We start from the raw sequence: 6,251 nt of genomic DNA, 5'->3' as shown, positions 1-6,251 counted from the left end.
AGCAAATAGCCGTCGCTGCAAAGCTCGAGCGACGGAAGAAAAATGAGCTTCCCACACCGCACACAATGGCGGGAGCGGAAGGACATTAGAGTGAAGCAGGACGGTTCTGTCACGTCCGCCCGGAACAGCATATTTACCCCGAATAAATCCTGCGACTTTCGTGCCAACCGGAGCGCAGCACGGTGGTAGTGAAAGTGCATTCCGCGCTGTGTGCACTGCCACTGTTTACAATTTCCGGGCTAATGTCAGTGCGCCCGACCGACGTCTTGCAGCATGTCCTCGTCCGCAGAGTATGCTTGGAATGTTCGGTAGCAGTAAGTTTGCTCGTTTCCCGCTCATCTCTAGCCACTCCGCCGTGGGTGGCGCGTTTCAAGCTGGTGGCACGACTGCAAGACTGTCGTTTAACGACAGTGCACTGCATCGTCGTATGCCCACCAGTTGCATCGTCCGATAGTAGCACTGCGAAAGAGACTCGCTAATGCTGATGATAATGGGAAGCAAAGGAGCGTCACTCGCCGTCGGTCCGCTTTGTTTCCGTCGGCGCTCAACCAACCCGAGCCGAACCAATGCTTGCTTGTTGAAGCTTCGTTTCATCTGTTTGATCAAGTCCGTTCCACTGACCGTTCCTGGTAGGATGGAGGAAGTGCAACTCATGCGGAAACTGAGCATTTGTTACTTCGCTTGTCCACGGTGGTCGGTGCAGGATAAACAACAGAAAAAAAGAAATATTGATATAAAACATGAATTTTGTCGCATGAAGCATAAGAAAAGTTTACTGTTTGTTTGCGAAAACTTTGTGCTTCGTAGAGGAATTCTCATTTTAAAAGTATGTTTTGTATACTAAGCACCAAATACGACTATTGTGCTGGATCTAGCAAAATGTCCTTGTAACAGTAAACATTCGGGGGGGGGGGGGGGGGGGGGGGGGTTGCAGTTTAAAACACTTAAAGCTTTTTGTTTCACAATTGTTATTAGTCAACTTCGTGCTATCTTACTAATAAAAACTTTGTGTACACCAAGTTATGCCGTTACTTAACATATTGGTAATGTAGTACAGTTAGTATATTGTACAGTGGAATAAGTTCTATAAAATAAGGTTATATAGGTTATATAGTTATATAGGAATAAGTTATAAAGACTGAGTACGTTTCTGATGTACAATAGAAGTACAAATTGTTTTGTTTTATTACTGAAACTTGAAGCTATTTAACCAACTTGAACGAACTTGAAGCAAATTACGATGCAGTGTTCGGTTCACATAATAAAAATAATATATAAAACTATTTATGTGTTTCTTGCGTATAACAATCAGACACAAAATAAAGGGCTGTAGTGATAACAATCCTATAACAAATTTTACAAAAAGGTTCTCATTTTCAATCTCTCACTATAGAGCGTTACTTTTTCACTCTATAGTGAGACGAAATTGGTAAGTGAGTTGATGTTAGGGGCGGATAGCTTGGATGATTTCTGTAGCGTGTTGGTTTTCTTGCACACTTTGTACCGACATAGCGATTCATCGATGTAGGCGTTGGACGAAAGACATCAACCATGTTTACCTCAAAAATATGTTGTGTAATATTTATAAAGTGATCTAAATAATTTAAAGATTAAATAAGTACAAGTAAGCTTAAAATTAATTGCTGCAGCTTCCATGGCATGTTTGTACGGGTAACCAGTGGATCACACACCGCTGCCAGACTGATATCGTTATTGACCGCATGGTGTACTGTTGATGTCTGGATTTCTGCAGGACGACACCAAAATATCCAGGACCCTACAGGAAGCAGGTTGATTTGGAATGCTCAACATCTGCATCACCTATTTTCCCTTATATTGTCGGAGGGAATGTCCCAGAATCCTCTTTTATTGTAGGACGTGAACGTATTGTAAACGTGAACCGATTTTCTGAAGACTTTTACCGGCGAAATCAGAGCCGGTGCACCGTACACACTCCGAGCAGAATCGGCTGCTGCGAGCTGTCAAACGCCTCAAGGTGCTGCGACTCATTGATCAGCACCTTAGCGAAATAGCGCCTCAGAAGACGCCAACGATGTTGCGAGTATGCCGCAGTTATCCGACTTTATGCAGATAGGATCAGACCTGCTACAATGCGCCTTATCCGTTGCCGAAATATTTTCCCTGGTGGACGCGGAGCACTCTTATGCTATCGATGTGCTGGACAACATATTAGTATACGTGAACCGTTTGAACAACGAATAATAAATTACGATGTAATTTAGGCTCTCGAGGGCCGCATGCGGCTCGTGGGCCGTAGTTTGGAGACCCCTGCTCTAGAAGCTCGCGCCCTCGATCACGCCCTGCAGGACGTTATGGGAATTTGCCGAACGTTCGGTGATAAGGTGGTGCTGGTATGTGGCGACTTTCGACAGATACTGTCAATCGTTTCGCTTGGTACCAACGTTCAGGTCTTGCAGCAGTGCATCCGGCGGAGCATGCTGGGGGGCATATTTAGGGCATTGTGTTTGCGGGAAAACATGCGTCTGCCGACAGTCCAGACTGTTCAAGATGCTGAAGAGCGGAAAGAGTTCGTAGAATACGACATTCCCGGGATTCGATAAGGCGTATGCCAAGATACCACGGGACTTGATGTTACCTGGAACATATGATCCGAAAGATCAAATTTATCGCAAACAGTGTGTATTTTGATAAAAAAAATATTCCAACCGGTACACCATTCACAATTCAATTTGTAGTACATTAAATAATGAAAATTATCGAATCCTATACACTGCAATGTTTGTTATAAATAATATTAGCACACAAAAAAATATTTTACAAAGGATTCAAAAACAAAATGATTATTTGAAGTGCAATTGTAATATCGTTGATAAGACGTATATGTCCCAATAAACGTTGCGTAGCCCTGTAACCGGGCCATTTTAACTGGTAAATCTATAAAGCCTATAATTTATTTATTAATCGCCAATCACTAAATAACGATGTATTGAACAAATGAGTCCCAAATAACAAGGTTTAAAAATCATTATAAGCTTTTGAGAGCTTATTTTAATACATAATAATATGGTAGTCAAATTTATGAGAAGCGTCAGTAACTTCCAAAACAACAGATGTTCATTACAAAAAAATATCACTTTTAAAAAATTATCATAGCGCGCTGGACTTTCCATTACAATGACCTAGACTCCATTAAAGGTTTAATGATGACCTACTTTTCGACACAACTTAACAAACCGATGATCCACCACGAAACCTGAACGATGACAACCTTCTTCACCTGTTGTTGTTTCGATTAGTTGATAAAAGTTTACTTTTTTCCTTGCATGTCAACCATTCCCCTCGCTTAAGGTATTTGGAAATATAAATTGATTGACAGCAACTGAGACTGTGGGTGGGTTGCCAGTAGAAAATTAGTGATGGCCATGTACCTTTTCCTTTTGAAAGTGTAATATTACGATATTAAATTTTATGCCAACTGTTAAAAGTGGTTCAAAAGTACTAACTACCAATTATTTACATCTCCGGGAATATTACTCAAACTGACGACGGTAAGCGATGATGATTCAATTGCACTCACCTCAACCAACCAACCAAGAGCACGGGAAGGGTGCCGTGCCACTGCCGAGAAAACAATTCCAAATCAATTGAAGATGTCACTCGGGTCAATTGATGACACGTCGTCGTGTTGCATTTTGCGACCTATATTAATTCAATTAAAACCACACCAGCAAGATGGTGGCAGGCAATTGCGGTCGAGCATGGTAATGTTGATGTGCCTATGTGACATGGCCATGCCGGTGAGCTGGTGATTGCTTCAAAGTGTACCATTTTACTGCTTTTGGCTGTGATGGGAGTGATAAACGTATGATACGAGCACGATATGAAACTGATTTATCTCACGTATCATCTGCTTGATGTGGTTTTGTGTTTATTTTGTACCGCACACTGTACGACATTTGATACTTCTGCCAGCTGAAATGTTGTTTCTTAGATAACTGCGTAGAAAATAAATTGGAGAGCAGCCACTGATGGAATAAGAGGAATTTGCGCAGCTGGTTAAGGTAGCATTCCATCATGTTAAAATTATAATGTAAACCGCTTGACATTTGCCTGCAATCTGCTCCAATCTGTTACAAACAATGCAAAAGTGATTGGATCGACAATGTTATGCAAAAAATAAAGTGTACCATGCAAATAGCCAATTGATAAAGTAGAATGTAATTTGAGATCTAATACATTTGTCCAGCTTCGACTGTCGCTGCCCTAGACATGTCGTTTTGAAGTAAAATTATGTAATTTTAAACCCATAAATACCCGCAGCTTGTGTACCCTGAATGTTCCCTGTTTTGATCATTATTCTCGTGAGCAACACTATTGCCATGTGTTGAAATGAGAAAAGGTTCTGTAGAGTGCCCTTCAAAAGTGTTGTGTTTAATAACCTACGCCGAAGTGAGACGCTCTGCCACGCTCATTAGTATGCATGCTCTCAGCATGTGGCCTTCTCACATTGGTTCCGTTGGTACGGTACGCTATGCACTTTTCCCCCTGCGCTGGAGATGCATTTGTAATGTACGAGTCCCCTCCCTTTATTTTAAGCCCTTCAGTATATGAGCTGCTCGAAACGTGTTGAACTTTTAAACTGAGCTTCATGTATTGCGCATTCTTTTTTCATATTGATGCTAAACAACACTGCTCAAAAAGAAAGAACATGCTAACCATAAAGTGCACTTTGCCTTCCGGCGCAGTTAATAGTTAGCTTATTGGGGTTACTTTTTTGTTATCTGTTCCAAGTTCTGATTTGAATAGAACTAGAAACAGCGTTTTACACCTATACATTACACGTTCGAGCACTTGTCCAAATTGATTGATGCAATGCCGGCATAGAGCGAACCGGTGCACTCTTTGCTTCACTGCATGCCACTCAATTAATGCTGCATTTATTCCGATGCCTTCGAGCACGGTCCATTCATGGTCAATTCTACATTTACCACTGCCGTAGTAATTGGAGAGAATGCAATGGTATTTGGAGGTTAATCCGTTTTTTTTGTTGGCGGTTGGTTGCGTTTAGTTCAAACTGGTTTATTCCGATCCAGTACATCACCCAAAACCTTGAGTAGGTTTAGACGTTATTGATAATTTAATTTTTGCTGAGCGTTGGAAATGTTGCTAGTCTTTTGGATCTTGTGGTTTGGTTGAAGGCTACAAGATATTATAAAAAAAAAAACGCTTCAAGGTACATTAAAACTAATATAGAGGCTTGCATAAAATGCTACAACAGCTACAAGAATCCAATTTAATAAACATTGCCTACCATAAACACAACCAAACGAAAGAACGATTCCAGCCGGTAAAATCGCACCGCAGGATGGAAAACAATTAAGTCTACCCTAGTCTCAACAATGTGCACCTCCCGGCCGGATGAAAAAGTACACTTTTTCAGCAAAATACTACGGAATTTGTAAACATTTGCAAACGACAAATGCTTGGGCACGATTATTCATTCATTGCAACGGAACAGCCAAAACGAACCGATAATGGATGCTTGACGCTGATTCCACCGCGCCGAACACCGGACAGCTGTTGCATGAACCTGCATGCTGGTGGGGTGAACTGGTGTGCGTAGTTCAGGCGGCGCTTGAACACGGTGTATTGAACACGATCTTGTCTCGAAAGACGAAAGGCTTCCGTTTCTTCGATAGGTTTGTGACCTTTCACGGTTCAACTGCCGCCGTTTTACGCAGCGTTGTTTTAGCATGCTGTGGGACGGTAGCTAACAGTAAAATCAGATTGTTATTTATTATTTTCTATTTTACGTTCAGTTAGTAACATGCATGACCTAGTAAAGTTAGATTATTATATTTTTCCCATTTACCCTACCAAATTAGATAAATCAAAGTTAGACAGAATATATGTTTGAATTATTATTCATATGCGGTTCTGTTTCGCTAAGCTGTTTAAATAAGTACCATTGTTTGCACAGCTGAAGTTTACTGAAAATAACTCTGAACGAATTTTTGCAAACGTAATCAGATGAGACAGTGATGGATTCTTGACACATTTGCTAGATTCATGTTTTACAAAAGCAATATATCCACCGACAAATTGGATAACAAACGATCGCAAGCAATCGCTCCGGAATGAACCAAACGATCACTTGCCGGTTCAGCTTACCAGCGGTCTGCTTGCGTGCGTGTAGGTGTCTACGAGCCACGATCACGTCCGGCTGCCGCGTGGTTTTTGTAAGCGCACGCCGCCCGATCGCTGGAATC

This window comes from Anopheles gambiae, chromosome 2, assembly GCF_943734735.2.
Source record: "Anopheles gambiae chromosome 2, idAnoGambNW_F1_1, whole genome shotgun sequence".
In the NCBI taxonomy this organism is placed as follows: Eukaryota; Metazoa; Arthropoda; class Insecta; order Diptera; family Culicidae; genus Anopheles; species Anopheles gambiae.
The sequence above is the reverse complement of the archived record's forward strand: the minus strand, read 5'-3'. Positions refer to the sequence as shown.